The sequence below is a fragment of the Eretmochelys imbricata genome, chromosome 4 (genome assembly GCF_965152235.1).
Source record: "Eretmochelys imbricata isolate rEreImb1 chromosome 4, rEreImb1.hap1, whole genome shotgun sequence".
Classification (NCBI taxonomy): domain Eukaryota; kingdom Metazoa; phylum Chordata; order Testudines; family Cheloniidae; genus Eretmochelys; species Eretmochelys imbricata.
The window spans coordinates 130,757,336-130,774,760 of NC_135575.1; the positions used below are offsets into that span (position 1 = coordinate 130,757,336).

A 17,425-nucleotide genomic window follows, 5' to 3' on the forward strand; every position below is an offset into this window, starting at 1 on the left:
GGTCCTTAAAACAAGGAGTTATAATCCTTTTATGTTTATATGTATAGCAATTCCCTTTAATAGTCACCAGATGGGCTTTGTCAGCAGCAGGAATCATAATAATACACTAGAACGGTTCTAGGACACAAAGAATTTGCTGGGCAGCATTTACTTAACGACAAGGTACAGGATATCCTGACATGTTAACATCGCCTACATGCAAAGTGATGAATTTTCGGGATATTTTTATCCATTGCCTCGACCTTCCCTTGACAAGTTCATTGGACTGGCCTGACTGCTGAATGTTTCCTGCTGGTACAAGGCGATAGTTTCATGCATAACAAGGTGTCCTGGAATGTGACAACATGAACATACTGTGCTGCATGATGATAACTACAAGGCTGGGGTGGGAGAGTGATAAGGTCTCCCACACCGTCAGCTGTCCCCCAGTTACAGAACCAAATTCAAAGCCAAAATGTTCAAGTATGTTACTTTATTTAATTAAATAATTGTCTTTATTGGATTCATTGATTTATGAGCTTCTATAGCCCCTACCAGTATAACAGCCAGCCTCTTTCTCAGAACATTTCAAAAACAGCCATGGTCAATAAGTGCCCTGTTCCTGCATAAGGACACACCTGTTTTAATGGGGTCTGATGACTTGAGGTGCTGAGTGACCTCAATCCCCACTGGGCTTCAATGGGTTTGAGGCTGCTCACCATCTCACAACAGCGGCTTAGAGGACCTGACCCCTATGGGATCTGTGCTGGAGTCCTTTCTCATGGTTGTACGCATTTCTTTATAAGAGCAAATCCTGTTACTGCCATGAGACTATCTGCATGAGTGTTCATCATTGTGAGTAAAGCAGGCTCCATAGTGACTAGGGGTCAGATTCTCTCATGCTTACTCATGCTGGTGGGTCCCATTGACTTCAGTGGGACTGCAGATGGGTTAGGCTGCTATTCAAAGTGAGTAAAGGTGTCAGGAGCTAGCCCTAAAATATTTGGGCTCTGGTGAACTGCCAAGAGTGAGCAAGTCCCAAAGGCTGGGACCCTCACCTGAGAGCCCCAGTCCTGGAAAGCCAAATTCCAGGTGATGGTAGTTAGAGCACACCTCAGCCGTCACCTGCTGTAGGCAGGCCAATAGGAGAAGTGGTCTCTTAAGTAACATTGCCCCCCTGATTCCAGAAGAGATGTCAATAAGAAATGCTGCCATTGTGTGTTTCCAGCAAGGACCTTAAGGACTGGAAGTCTTGCAAGCAAAGCCCTTCTTGTGAGACACTCAGAAGTCCAGTCAATTTTTGCAAACTGCAAACGTTTGGACACTTTGGAGAAGCTTCAGAGAGTCATCAGAACTTTTGGAGGCTGATCTGAGTCTAACATTTCCGGGATTCACCCACTGTCAGTGATCAGTTATGGGCATAGGCTTTAATGGAGCTACACTAGCTGAGGACCTACCCCCAAGTTCTGTGACCCAACCTCACATGGCGTAGTACCTTATTTCATGAGTAAGGGGGGCAAAATCCACACAAGTTTACACACTAGCTGACATCTTGCATCAAATTTTAGAGTCCCCTTTTAAGTTAAAGGCAGACTCTGCCACTTTACTCAAACTGAGTCGAACCTCAACGCCATGAATTACCACACTGAAATCAACTGCAGAGCAAGGTACTACTACTCAAAGTGAGCATGGGTGTCAGAAAGTGGCTTATAAGTAGTGTTAGGGAAGAATGTGTGGTGTAGGGCAACTGGGGACAGTGGAGGGGGAATCGGGCCCTCCCAGCAGTGTCTTCTTCAAAAACCTTTTCCTTCCAACATTCAGCTTGACTCCTGACAAATTTTTAGGCTGGGAGGAATGAGATAGTTTCCCAGTGGCGTCATGCGGCTTGTTGCAGGCAGACTGCACATGCGGTTCTCCTGATGGCAAGTGGAATTGACTCTGGATCTGTCACATGACTCGGTTAGTGATAAGCTTGGTCCTCCCGAATGCCATTTTTTCCTCTGACTGACCTTTCATTCTGAGGAATTTTTGGATCGCTCCACTGTCATAAGATCTATACGCAGACCTTTTTGGTGGTTTAAAACACATGGCAGCCTTTCCCAGAGCCTTTTCTGCTTTAAAAAAATCCCTGTGCTGTCCTTTAAACCCACCCCACTTTTAAATTTGCCCCTCAAGTGCTTTCTCTCCCCCCCCACCTCCCATATTATGAGGAGGAATTAAAATGTCCAATTTCTTTGCAGCTATGCATTTCCCTGGGTGCAGCTCCATGCTATTCTCAGAAGGATGCAATTCCAGGGCATGGAGGCGTCCAATGCAAGCTAAAAGCATGTCCCTATGTGTTTGGTAAACAGTCCCATTTTATTACCTAGCCTCATTATTAACAATAAAAACAACTCTCTCTGTAAGCAGCACTCTCTCTCTGGAATCATCATGTACCACAAGCTTCAGAGGCCCTCACACGCTCATGGCTGTCACTGTGCTGCAGAGAGCTGGACCTCCTAGAGAGGTTTATGGCAGAATCACATGTTGGTGTTCTGTCAGGGGTCTCTGTATCTCTTTTTAACATGCAGGAATCTACTGGGTCTTATTTCGCTACATATTTGCCTTGGGACTGCAATGGTGACGGATGAATGCTTTTCAAGTTGAGATGCACTTTGGCACACCTCTCAGCAATGTTTGTACTTTGGTATTTTTGGGGAGGAGATAGGGAGGGGTAAAACATATTTTGCAAAGGGACCACCTGGAACCTCTCATATGCACTGAATTCCAGTTACACAGACTCTATTGAGCTAGGCAGTTTGAACCATTTTACTGTCGAGATCTCAGCTTCCCAACAGAAATGAAATCTCTTCTCTAAAAAGGTATATTTAAAAAGCCCATAGCTGATCATGTGCTGCTTGGGAGTAGCTAAGTCCTGCTTCTATCTGACAGTTCAAGTGCAGTGCAGTTCCATCTTCCGTTAACTGAGCACCGAATCTAGACCTGGCGAATAACGGATTTTTCAGTTTGCGGCCAATTCTGGAAAAAAAAGTGGGGGGGGGGAGGGGAAGAGCGTGCATAATTTTGGGTCAAGCCTAAAACAAAAACTTCTTCAAAATGTTTGGCAAGTTGAAAAGTAATAAATAAATAAATAATTTGGGGTCAAATGAAAGATTTTGTTTGAACCAAAATGAAGCATTTTATTTTGATTTTAGTATTTTAATGTAGTTGAACTGAAAGTTGTTTAGAATCATAAAATGTCAAAATGAATTATTTCCGTTCTTTCAGGAATTTGGGTCCCCTCCCCAGAACAAACAATTTGGTGAAAAATGACACCAATTCACAAAACGGCTTGGTGTTGTTGAATCTTTGTTTTCCATCAGAAAATAATTTTGGTTGAAAAGTTTTGCCCAGTCTAACTGACTCCCCTCTGTAAGCCTTGTTTTGCTGAGTTCACGGCCCTGGTCACTAATGGAAGGGGATGCTAAGGAATGCTGTAACAGTTGCCTTACCTCGCACCCCACAAACAATTCAGCAACTAGCCTAGTTAGGGATTTGAGAGGATCAGCAGCAAGAGATAAACTGAGACAGCACCACAGATGATTATCTTATCTTCCTTAACTGCAGACAAGGAGTCTGATCCTGCAAGGTGCTGCTGGGTGCTTCCAAGAGGTGCTGAAATCCCTGTATCCCCATTACAGTCAATGGGAGCTGAGGGTACTCAACCCTTTCCAGAACTGGCCCCTACAAGAACCTGGTGCAACATATGCCAAACGCTGTTGGCGTGAGAGCCTTCTCCTCTGCAGCTCCTGCAGTGGGGAAGAGACTAGATTAGGCTTTGTCTACACTAGCAAGTGAAAGACAATACTTTTGTTGTTCAGAAGTGTTAAAAACACACACACACACCCTGAAAGACAGAAGTTTTGATGACTACCACCAGGGTGAGCAGCACAACAACACTAATGCCACGCGTTGGGGGTGGAAGTTTTTTGTCAGCAGGAGCGCTCTCTGTCGACAAACCGCGGCTACACTGCGCACCTTTGAGCAGCACAGCGGTAATGGCACAGCTGTGTCGCTAAAAGCTGTGTCAAGTAGACATTGCCTATCTGTTCTGACTTCTCCCTCTTTATCTTTCTTTTCTACTTGTTCTTTCCCCTTCACTCCTCTTTCTCCTCCTCCAATGGGTTGGGGCAAGGGGCAACGGATTCTTCCTAAAAGTAGGGGGGCCATGAGGCCCCACCCCCTCCATGGCCCTGCCCCTTCACTTCCCCCAAGGCCTCAGCTCCCAGCCAAGCCAGAAGCTGGAGCTGGGCCGGGAACCCAGGTCCTTCCACCTGTCAGGGGAGGGGGGAGTCAAGAGAAGCCTCCCAGGTGCCCCACAGCTGCCCGGGCTGCTCTTACCTGGGTGGGGCTCCAGCTTCTGGCTGACTGGGGGGGGCGTGGCCTCAGGGAGAAGAAGAAGGGCCTGGGGCCAGACCCGTGGCGAAATGTGGACGTACCAGGCCCATCTACTTTCAAAAGTGGGAGGGCGATGGCCCCTGCCCCCTCCCTGTTCCAGTGCCCCTGGTTGGGGCATTGCTGGATTCATTGCCCAAGCCCCAGGCTGCGTGGTGCACTCTGACTGCCCTGGGTGGGCCCTGCTGGAGAGTTCTAAGTACCCACTGTGTGTTGACATAGTCCAGCAGAGCCCACCTTGGGCAGTGAGAGCACAACCCAGCCTGGGGCTTGGGCAGTGAATCCCAGCCCACTCAGAATCACTGCAGCTCCCCTCCTGTCCAACCCTCACTGTGCAGTCTGGGCATGTGCCACAGGGTGGTGGAGAAGAACGCCCCCTGCAGCGCTATTTGCTGAGTTCGTTGGACCCCAGTGGTGATGAGTCACACACACACACACACACATTCTTTATATGTAAAAAAAAAAAGTGTGTCCTTGAAAAATTAGTAGGTTTAAACCTGAATTAGTAATTTTGTAATTACATGTAAAAACCAGGAAGATTATGGAGAATTAGGGAGGGTGGACATCTCTGTGGGTATAAAAATGCTGAGCCCTCTAGGCAAGGTGATCATTCCACTACAGTTTCAGTTACGTAAGCCATATATACAGAGCCAAGGCTTCGGTCACGGACGGGTCCTTTTTGCCCCCCATTCACGCTCCGCCCAGATATTTACATTTTCCATTCAACAAAGGTTGGTTCCAATAGCTATTGCTATAGATCAGTGTTCCCCAACCTTTCTGTGGGAATAGCATATTCCTATTCCCAGAAGGCTGTGGCGGGCACCAGACACCCCGCCATTGCGCCCCTGCTATAGACCCTTTTAACACACCATGTTAGGGACGGTGCAGATGAATCCATAGATTCATTCATAAATTTTAAAGCCAGACGGGACCAGTATGTTCATCTAGTCTGAGCTCCTGCATAAGACAGGCCATAGAATTTTATTCAGTTACTCCTATATTGAGCCTAGTAACTGGCGAGAGTTGTTTCCTTAATTCCCCCCTCCTCCCCGCCCCAGTTTCACTAGTAAGGCATCCCTGGATCTGACTTGTGAGGAAGGCGTGAAAAGAATGTGGCCTCCTCCATTTGTGCCTCAATGTTACTCCTTCTCCAAATATAAACTAAATATAAATTTTCTCCATAACATTCAAACCAGTGTAGTTACTAGAAGAGATCGTTCCTGGAGTTCCAAGGCCCAGCATGCAACCAATCTTAAAATATAATTTAAATAATCCCTTCTAGATCCTTCACTTAGCACCAAGTTTTTTGTTGTTGTTGTTGTTGTTTCACACACACATACACCCCAGACCATCCCAGAGAGACACAAACGTTTGTTGTTTAAATTAATGCAAGCACAGAGGAACATTAACATTGCTTCTTCTGTTTAAATATTTCAACTCATATATATGCAGACATATGTGCTGATTTATTTGCCTTGTCTAGGAACAGAAGCAACTGGAATCCCCATTCTGTTCCATTTTATAAAGGGACAGATCTTACACCTGTCTTACTGAACAGCTGGGCAATTTTCAATTTATATCCCGCTATAGTACGCTCTATCCTATACCATAGAAACAGTTTCACTTGCTGCTCTGCTGATGACATTGCTTCACAAGCATTCCAGTTCCCCCCGCAACCCTCCCACCCCCGTCTCAACAGACTGAGCTGCTGGCGGTTGTTACTTCTTGATCATATAAATTATGTTTTGCTTTAGTGAGTAGCCATTTCTGGGAAACAGTGAAAAAACTTCTAGAAAAGTATTTAAGACATGATGGTGTAGTGTCCCGTGGTGTACTGTCTGCATTTCTCACAGTAAAAAAAGCTCACACATGTAATTATGTTTCCTTGGACTGAGCTGCAAAGTTCATGCTCTCCTTCGACTCATACATGTACTAAACATGAATTATGACTCTCTGTGAAAACCGTCTAGATATATGGTGTTTTGATAATGACTTGAACCTAGCTCTATAATTTAGTGTCACCTAGAAGTGAAGGCTAAATGATTTCCCACTCCACATTCCTTACTTCCCATGAACCCCTTTTACAGCTAACCTGGGGTGGAGGTGCCATTCCTACAATTGTTTGGACTCAGCTTTGTTATTCCTTGAACTACTCTTACTCAAACTTCACATATGGCGAACACACGAGTGCTGAACTATGTCCTAGGAGACCATTTGCCATGATACAGTTCAAAGTGAACTTTATTAACACATTAAACATAATTACAAAGAGGAAATTCCAAAGAAGGTCAACCAGCTTGGACAGTTTCTTGGAATAGAAAGTAATTTACAATATCCATGTACTGTATTGTAAAGTTTATAAAGAAGTTAAATAAGTTTTAAGAGCCCCGTGGGTTACGTATCTTTTATTATTTAATACTAAACATTCACTTTCCATGAAGATAAGATTTCTTTTGAAGTCCTACGCTGGCAAATTAGCAACCCTTTCTTATATGGGACACTCAAATAACCCGTACCTTAGAAAAATAAACAAACAAAAGGAACATAGGATGTAGGGAACATCATATACACAATCAGTATGTGATCTGCCAGTGAAATCCACCAATAATGACAAAATTGTAGTGACAGACAATTGCCAGTAGCCAAAATACATCTTTTCCCATAAATACAGTCTTCTAAATCAGCATGTCTGCCTAGGTATGTATACCTTACCCACCACTATATTATCTGAGCTCCTTATCAAATTATTTCAAGTGCAAACGGCCTGCACAAAACCTGAGTTCTCAACTTACCTACACCCCAGTAGTTGTTTCTAGGAGCCATTTCCTGTTCTTGCTGACTGGCTTTGGGAAAGTTGGGGGATTCCTCACTTACAAAGCCTGATTGTACAACACTGACTCATGTTTAGGTGAAACTCACCCCGTGCAGAAAGCCAGCACAGGTCCTTTGGACCACTAAAAGCCTCTGCACAATGTTTTTATTGTGGTAATGCCTATAGGCTCCAACCACGGACCAAGCCCCCACTGTGCTAGGCACTGTACAAACCCAGACTAAAAAAAAATGGTCCCTGCCCCAAAGACCGTATGATCTAAGGATAGGGTGACTTTTGTGCTGACCCTCAGCACGGAGGTGAATTTCACCCAGAAGTGAGCACTTACTCATGTGAGCACTAGAAATGGTTTAAAAAAAAAAAGGGGTGGGGTGGGGAGGGTTGTTCAAAGTAAAAATTTTCCATAATGGTTGTTGTTGTTGACAGTGATTAACCATTGGAGCAAACCACCAAGGGAAGTGGTGGATTCACTAGCTCTTGATGTCATCAATCAAGACCGGATGCCTGTCTGGAAGATATACGTTAGCCAAAACCTACTGAGCTCAATACAAGGGGAACGGGGCGGGGGGAATTCTTTGGCCTGTGACATGCAGGAGGTCAGACTAGATGAGCTAATGGTCTCTTCTGGCCTTAAAATCCATGAATCCAACAATAATTTTGGACAAACATGTTTGTGTTTTTTCCAAAAGACAAAAACCAAAAGTTTTTGGAAACCAAAATGAAAAGCCAACATGTTTTGCAGGTGAAAAAAAGTCATTTCCACACCAGCTCTCATGAGTAATCTCATTGATTTTGCTGGGACTAATAAACTGTTGACTAACACTTATTCATCTAAGCCTACGCAGGTTATGGCTATGCAGTAGGACCTAAAATAAAGTGATTCCGTGGAAATATTTGCTGATTAATTTTTTCATGCAAAGGGATGATAAGTTTCTCCTCTCTCCCACATCCTTGCAGTGGGAACTGCTTCTCTGATGAAATGTATATTTACTGATAGTACAAGAAGTACTTGCCATATTTTTACAGGAGTAATACCTGGCCTTCTGAGGTGCTGCTGCCCATACATTTTCTAGACTGGTAGCTCCAAACATAAGGAGGAGAAAAATAATATTTGGGAAAATGTTCCATTCAATTAAGTCCCTTATATATACATTGCACTGAGATTTTATAAAATAGTTATTGTATATTAAACAATTGGCACTTAATTATTTCATCGATTTATTGCAATTCAGCAAGAGTTGAGGAGATACATATCTTACATGCTTTTTTAAATCCTCTGAGCATACATTTTAATAATGGGTTGGTATTTATTTAACATGCAATTACCATCTTATTAAATTAAATGTGCATTGGCAATACTCAATTTCAAGTGTTGCTGGAAATGTTTGCAGCTGTAAAAAACAGTAACTTTATCCATAGACTTTGAGGCAGCCAACACAGAGGAGAGTTAGGGTTACTTCCAATTACTTTGGAGGAGACAGACATCTTACACTAGAATGCTTCCTCTTTTAGTGTAGGGGCAAAGATGCTATTTATTGTTTCTTGACCGCCATCAGTGGGCTCAGCACTGTGTCAAACCAAGGACTACCATCTTTGCCCCAAAGGGCTAAAATTCAACTTCAGATACATAACACAATGGATGGCCAGCAGGTGTTGTTTGAGATTAGATACCACAGTGATCTAACTGTCTAGGTAGGTCGATCTATACCAGTGGTTTTCAAACTGTGGGTTGGGACCCCAAAGTGGGTCACAACACCATTTTAATGGAGTCACCAGGACTGGCATTAGACTTGCTGGGGCCTGGAGCCAGTGCCCGAGCCCCACCGCCTGGGGCCGAAGCCAAAGCCTGAGGTTCTTCAGCCCTGGCTGGCAGGGCTCGGTTAACAGGCCCCTGCACAAGGCTGAAGTGCTTGGGCTTTGGCCTCCCCACCCAGGGCACTGTGGCTTAGGTGGGCTCAGGCTTCGGTCTCCGCTCCTGGGGTCGTGTAGTAATTTCTGTTGTCAGAAGGGGGTCATGCTGCAATGAAGTTTGAGAACCGCTGATCTATACTATTCGTCCTTCTCATTGAGATTCACACGGACAAACTATTTTGAATACAATAACTGGGGGTTGGGGGGAAGGGGAGGTTAGAAATGTTATTGAAACAAATCTGTAAGGTTTGGAAATGTTTGGATAAGTGTTTATTTAACCTCCTGTTTCCAGCCAGGATAGAAAATAGTCTAAATATCGCTAGTAAAGATGTTCTTCTGGCTTGAGTAAGACAGAAAGAGAGAAAATCTCACTAAAAATCCTGTTCTCCCAAGACTGTCAGCCCAAGAGCCCAATCCTGTTACTACTGAAATCAACATCCAAACTCCCACAGGCTTTAGTGGAAGCAGTACCAGGCACCATTTCTGCAAACTCAAGAGACCTGCATCCTTCCCATCAGCTTTGGTTCAGACCTAAATTGAAGCTTTCAAGGTTAATCTAGCCTAAATTTACGACGTGCGCTACTGTGGTCCACTTCGCTAATTGCTCCCCAGCTAGGCAAATCCTTGTTTTTGCATCCAATGGACTTCCCAGCCAAACCTCCCCTCACTCCAAGACTTTCAGTAAGACAAACTAGACACATTGCAGACCAGAGTTTCATTCACTTACTCTGTAACAAAACAAAACAACCATCATATTCACCAGTCACAGTCATATCCAAAACCTATGGCTTTACACAAAGGCATTTACTTCCGTGTCTTTATAATGCAAACCAATATCTTGTTTGTTCCCCTGCATTTATGCAGTTCCCCGTCACCTACTCCTCTGTTTGAATAGCTCCGAGAAAATGTGATGCCAGGATTCATGTGTGTAGTAACATGGATTCCCCTTGAACTTCTGGCAGTCAATGTTTAACCCAGTTTGAGAACAGTACAAGGTTTAATAAGTAATTAGCCATTTCCCCTATAGAGAGACATTGCAGTGTGAGCTGTACAAGCAGGAAATTGCAAGTGTCATTGTTTATGTCTGCAGGGAAACAGAAACCACTACAGTTGACTCAGTGCCATATTCTTGAATGATGTGAGTTAGATTTGTAAATAACTGGTTTGCCTTCACGTTATCCCACAATGGAGAGTATCCATCCATTTTCCTCAATGCCTTTCATTCAAAAAATATATTAGACTGGACTGAGAGTGTCCTCCTGTCTGATTGTGAAGCCACCTGGCCTGTCCCAATAATTATGGCGTGAATGGACCAGATAGCCTGTGCCAAAATGCTCATTATCTCAAACACGAGACACTGGCAAAATATCCGAAAGCCCTCTGGTACTGGGAAATTCACTGCAGCGTCTGACACAGAGTGACTGTTCTGAGAGCGAAGGCCTCTGTACACACTGCACAGTTGATTAGCACGTGTCAGACCAGTCGCTACTAAAAGACAGCATAACTGCTTGTTGGTGACCACGAAGAGACAGCAACACCACATTATTTAAGAACTAGAGATAAGTCAGTAAGCAAGTTACCTAAAACAGATTCAACAGAGAGTAGAGCCGGTCAGGAATTTTTCAATTAAACATTTTCTGGGGGTCAGAAAATGCCGATTTGTCAGAAGCAAACCTTTTTGCAAGAAAGAGTTTTCACAAATTTCTCATTTCAAGAACATTTTAGGGAAAAAAGTTACAAAATGGGATTTCAAAACTAAAAGTCTGGGAGGGATAAGGAGGGTTCAGGTTCCAAATGACCATTTGTTTTAAATTTAAGCCAAGAATACCAATTAATTTAAAAAAAAAAAACTGTAATGAAAAGGTGAAAATTTTAACAAAATGTTTCAACTGACCAGGCCCAAAATTTGTATTGGATGGTCAGATTGTGAAAATTCTCAAGCCGTTGGGTTTTTGTCCCAAACCAGAACAGGAAAAAATGTGAAAATTTTGAAAGTTTTCTCAGGATGCGAAAACCGTTTCCTGCCCCACTCTAGTAGAGAGAAATAGCTCCAAGCATCCCTCCAATTTCACTCTAAGACTGTAGCATTATAAAGCTCTGGAAAAGATGCCACCAGCCACTGTGCAGAGTTCATCCAACTAAAACAACTGGTTTCCTGATTCCAGACTATGCTTGGTTTGATGGGAGGAAAGCAGAACTCTGAATGAGCTCTGGCTCACCAGAACTAAACGCTCAGACACGATGAGGAGAGTGGCTTAAGGCCCTATACAGAATAGAATAAGCTCCTGCACATATTTTCCAAAAGAGGAAAGAAATGCCTAAATCTACCTACAAATAAAAATGTGCACGTGCCAATTTTTCTACGAGAATGTATTTAAAATAGAAAAACACCCCATCGCTAAAGCAAATTGAAAAAGGAGCATCAACTATGTTCTTAGCCACTCAGTGCATTCTGACAGCATCAACACCTGGATTTTTACTAACCAGATGCTGAAGCAACATTACCTATGGTGTAAAAACACTGGTGGCAGGACTCAAGATTTCCCAGTGCACTCTCCTGATTCTTGAAGTCTTAGCACCTCAGACTGTTATCTTGTCAGATCTCACAGGCTAAGCAGGCTCAGTCCTGGTCACCATTTTGAGGAAAGCAAGTGACATTTTTTCTTCTCAATCAGTACTGGTCCTATGCCATGGCATAGTGTTAAGGGTCACTGCATTGATTGCTACAGGTGCTGCCTTTCAAGTGAGACATCGAACAGAGTTTCTGAGTGTTCCCGCCTATTAAAAATCCAGAGGCACTCAAGTTAGAGTGATAGACGTGGTGCCGTGGGCAATTCCAGGTTGGATAATTACATTCTGCCTGCCCAAGTCCTCTTGCAGCTTCAACTGTATGCAGTATCATTTCACCTACTGCTGTGAAACAGCTGTCACATTTCATCCAGAGGAGAATTGCTTTGCTCTCTGTCTCTGTGTGTGAGGGGGTGTGTGGTGAAAGGCACTATAGAAATAGAACCTAGCAATGGGTTTGTAATACAAATATAAAAATATATTTATATATTATATTTTATATATTATATCATATATTTATATATAATATAAATATAAAAATATGAAAAATAAAATATAAAATATTATGAGTGAGATTTTCAAAAAACATCTGAGAGACTCTGGCACCTAACTCCCTTATGTGCTTTTGAACCCATCCACTGCCTCCCCTCTCTCCCCAGTACAGTGTCAGTAAATTTGCATTAACAGAATTATGAACACCCAAGACCAAGGAGTTAGTAATCCTTTGGAGAGGTGTGGCACCCTATTAGGCTACCAACTTCACATTTGTTGCAGCACCCAGAGCACCAGCTTGTGACTATTATGTGTGAATTGCTTTATTCCAGATGCACACATTTAAGCGGCAACAGAGCCTGCTGGAGCTCTGCTGACATCAGCTTCTGCGTAATTCAATGATATCATTCCATTGGCTGACAATATGGTGGCAAGTATCTTTGCATTCATCAGATAGATAGCGCTAAACTGGAATACCAATTAGCATTCAACTCAATTACCTCACAGTCTAGTTATGCACAATCCCAGTTACCCTTCCCTAATGGGAAAAGGATAGGCACAATACAGGAATTAGATAGCAAAAACAGCATATCTGGAAATAATTTCCACCTAAATGATTACATAGTTAGCGTATCCTACTATTCTGTGTACACACAGACACACACAGACACACACATCTATATCAAAAGGTAGTTTAGTATATGAATTGCTGGCCTGGTTTCACCTTCTACCCTGAATTCTTTCAGAATCCCTCTAGTTTCACTAAAGCTGAAGTCACTTTATCATCTGTAATTTCCCAGCACGTTCTGTGCCAACCACACAGGTACACAATGGCCACAACCCAGAAGCGTATGTGCCCTGTGGGTGGGGGAGATGGGAGTTATTATTCAGATACCTCAAACCTTCAGGGGCTCAGAGAATTCACACCGGAAACCCTGCTCATGTGCTACAGCGTGGCATAACTGACTCAGTTGATGAGTCACCGGGTCAAAGCCCAAGGTCAACGGAAAGCAGAGACTCCGCAGATCTCTGCCAGCCACTGCACCTGTACCTGGGGCCGGAAAAATCAGCAGATTTTAAACGGCTGCTAATCCCCTAATCTTTATTGAAAATAAATACCAATCCCTTCCAAAAGGGCTGTGCCCCATTAACCGCAAATCTGATTATGGCGAAGCCCACTTGGGAGCGTCACTGATAAAAGAATAAAACATGGATACAATCAATTCTCTATAAATCCCACACCGTGCTTTGTACCCATTCAGTGATAAAGGATTTGTATAAAAAAAGAGTTTAAACAACTTGTATCCAATTACGGATTTTACTATTTGTCACAAACTCCCTTACCACAGGAGTAATTCAATGAACAAAAATGTATCTGCATGTCTCTGGAGAGAAGGCGTGGGGGTGGGACAGGGGCAGGAAGAGGTGAGAGTGGTGGCACTGAAGCGAGGGAAATAAGAGGACATGTAGGCACCGCACAGAAGTTTCAGTCCAAGTCAGCAAAAAAGTGGCTTTAAACCACATTCACACCCTCAGAATTCTGGCCTGATCCAGGGGACAAACTGGCCCTCCCAATGTAAATGAGAGCAGCCCTCAGGGCACTCTACTTTAGGGCAGCCACCCACGAGCTATGCCCTATGAGCTATTCCACAGCCTGGAATCTTCTTAGTAACATACACTATGGAGACTCCTCATCTGCTCCCAGCACCTTCCCGCCCCAACTCCCAGCACACCTTGTGAACAGGGCTTGTGAGGTGGACAGTGTAGGGTTGTTTACAGCGGCTGTACACTGTGCCTGCACTGGGGGAGTTCTTCTCAAACCCCTTGTGGCACAGATCCAGCTCCATGTATTGCAGTGGCAACTTATAGGGGCCAGGGCAGGAACGGAAACTGTCCCCTGAACTTCTGATTCATGCCTATCTGTAACAGTGACCTACCTCTCCAGCCCAAGATATGGCTTCTGCCTCAGTTTCCCCCTGCTCTCAGTGGTTCGGCAATTTTAGTGCCTTCTGGTGTTGACCAACATTCAGGCAGTGCAAAAAGCTCAAACTTTTGATCCTAAGCTCAACAGTCCATCCTTCAAGCTGTGCTACAGAAGTCTGATTTGGCACTCCCTGGGCTCACTCTATAGCCTTTTATCCCAACAAGTTCTGCCCTGGTCTCATTCGGATGACATGGGGGCTGAAGGAAACAGGGGCTTCCTCCCATTCTCAGGCCCATAAACAAAGACCAGGATCAACACTGGGCCTCCAACCCACACCACTACTGCCTTGCTCCAAACCTTTCCCCCGGGTCCTTCTATTCCCTGCCTCCTCCTGGGCTGAGTGCTTTCCTAGCCCACAACTGCTTTCCTGCCATCCTGCCTTTGATATCTCCCAACAAGCCTTGCTCTCAGTCAAGTGATCAAAAATAAAAAAACAGACACAGGCCAGAGTTGGGATCCGAACTCCTCAAAGGTGCAGCCCTGAGACCTCAGCTCTCTCCGTGGCAGGAAGGTGCAGCCAGTGACCAGTGGTACGTGGCAGAAGGAGACAGAGGAACTGACACCGTAGCTTGCATTTCCTCCCCGGAATGCAGTGAAGATGACAGTGCTGGCCCACTGGTAAAAGCCCAGGCTCCAGGATTACCCAGTGCTGCACTTGTTAGTTATGAAAACACTGAATCATTGATAACACTTATAAAAATAAAATATCTTGGCAAGCCTTCCTTCTTCTATCAGCTTTCCACTGCGACAGAAAGGAAGCCAGGCCTCCTTTGTTCAACCCATCAAAAGAAAAGGGAAGAAAATGAAATAAAATGGAAAGCAGGGCTTCTGTGCTACAACCACTAAGAGGATGTTGCCAACTCTCATGATTTTATTATGAGTCTTGACATATTAGGTGCTTCTCTTCAACCCCAGTTTCTGGAGGCCTGAGATTAAGGGGAAATACCAGTTTTCATTTTAACCCACAAGGAAGTTTCTAGCCCTCATGGTTGTGGACAAAAGCTTGAAAATACTATCTCTAAAGGCTCCCAAAACAGAAGGCAAATCAAAAGAACCCCCAATTTATTATTTATTAAATCTCATGATTTTCTGTGGCCTGACTTGTGATTTTGGAACCCTGGGGGTAGGCAGTACTGAGGGTCTCCTCTGGATTCCGTAATACAGGGCCCATTCTAGCTTCTGCGCTACATTTAATAACAAGGCCTAACCTGGCTTTGGTGCTACAGGATCCACTATAGCATTCCGTGTTCCATTCACCATAGTGGCATTTATAGGAACACGCTCTAAGCAGGTGCCTCTCCTGTGCAAACTGGTGTGCCACAGTAAATAGAAAGCTGGCTCTATTCCCCCCAGCTGTTAGCCATTATGGGAAGGTGAGCGAGAGAAAGACGCAGGGTCAATAAAATCATGCTGTTGCTATTGAGGCACCCGCTGTCGAGGAGGGAACTCAGTAGCAAAGTTCTGCCATTGATAAAAGTTTTACTAGACCTCTGCACCAAAGCAGCCCTGGAACCAGAGGTCTGTTTACTTAGCCTTTTCTCTTGCTGGGCTCCAGGATAGTGCTGGGAAGATCAAAGCAGAGGCCTCATTTAACATGTCCAAGTACACAACCAGCAAATCTGTTTATGTTGGATTCCTGTGTGCTGCATACCGCTGCTGTCTGTCAGCACTCAAAGCTCATTTTTCGGCAAGACTGGGGGAGGAGAGAACTATTTAGTAGGGCACTATGTATTTTTGTCTTCCTAAAACAAAAGTGAAACTCAGAAGCAGGCTTTGCCTTTTAGTACCATTGCCGGGTAGCATTGCCAAAGTCAAGTGTCATCTACATTCAGTGCCTCCTTTTAGGAAAAGCATTCACCAACTTAAACAATACAACTTCCCCCATTATTTCCTTCTACCTATTCATTGTGTAGCTGTAATTCATTCAAGAGGCTCTGCTGAGAGCAGCCTGAGTGGTGTGTGAAGAGCAGAAAAACAGGAATTGAATTATGTATTTACTTGGGATCCATCAGTTTTTATTCATAATGCAAAATATGCTAAGGAAATTTCGTTCTGGTTAAAGATGCTGGATTGACAGCTCAAATGTCTGAAGTTCTGTATGGTTTCAGAGTAACAGCCGTGTTAGTCTGTATTCGCAAAAAGAAAAGGAGTACTTGTGGCACCTTAGAGACTAACCAATTTATTTGAGCATGAGCTTTCGTGAGCTACAGCTCACTTCATCGGATGCATACCGTGGAAACTGCAGCAGACTTTATATACACACAGAGAATATGAAACAATACCTCCTCCCACCCCACTGTCCTGCTGGTAATAGCTTATCTAAAGTGATCATCAAGTTGGGCCATTTCCAGCACAAATCCAGGTTTTCTCACCCTCCACCCCCCCCACACAAATTCACTCTCCTGAGGGGGTGAGAGAACCTGGATTTGTGCAGGAAATGGCCCAACTTGATTATCATGCACATTGTGTAGAGAGTTGTCACTTTGGATGGGCTATCACCAGCAGGAGAGTGAATTTGTGTGGGGGGGTGGAGGGTGAGAAAACCTGGATTTGTGCTGGAAATGGCCCAACTTGATGATCACTTTAGATAAGCTATTACCAGCAGGACAGTGGGGTGGGAGGAGGTATTGTTTCATATTCTCTGTGTGTATATAAAGTCTGCTGCAGTTTCCACGGTATGCATCCGATGAAGTGAGCTGTAGCTCACGAAAGCTCATGCTCAAATAAATTGGTTAGTCTCTAAGGTGCCACAAGTACTCCTTTTCTTTTTGTGAAGTTCTGTATGTCTCCCAGAAGGGAAACGGCCTGAACAATGACAGTCACAGGCTTCCCCATTGTCTGACCAACATTCCTCCAATCTGGAACTGGTTGCAACCTTGCAATGACAGGGTATTTCATTCACCACATCTAATCAATCCTTAGCCATCTCTTCTGAGACTGGGGGGGGGAGCTTTTCTTGACCTGCTGCTCACAAACCGGGAAGAATTAGTGGGGGAAGCAAAAGTGGATGGGAATTTGGGAGGCAGTGACCATGAGTTGGTTGAGTTCAGGATCCTGACACAGGAAAGAAAGGTAAGCAGCAGGATACGGACCCTGGACTTCAGGAAAGCAGACTTCGACTCCCTCAGGGAACGGATGCGTAGGATCCCCTGGGCGACTAACATGAAGGGGAAAGGAGTCCAGGAGAGCTGGCTGTATTTCACGGAATCCCTGTTGAGGTTACAGGG

General features: G+C 44.2%; 1 protein-coding gene across 1 annotated transcript in view; it reads right to left on the minus strand.

Moving 5' to 3' along the window:
• The window catches only part of FGFRL1 (fibroblast growth factor receptor like 1), a 246,100-nt gene that overhangs the window by 128,721 nt on the left and 99,954 nt on the right, over positions 1-17,425 (minus strand). The window lies entirely within an intron of this gene.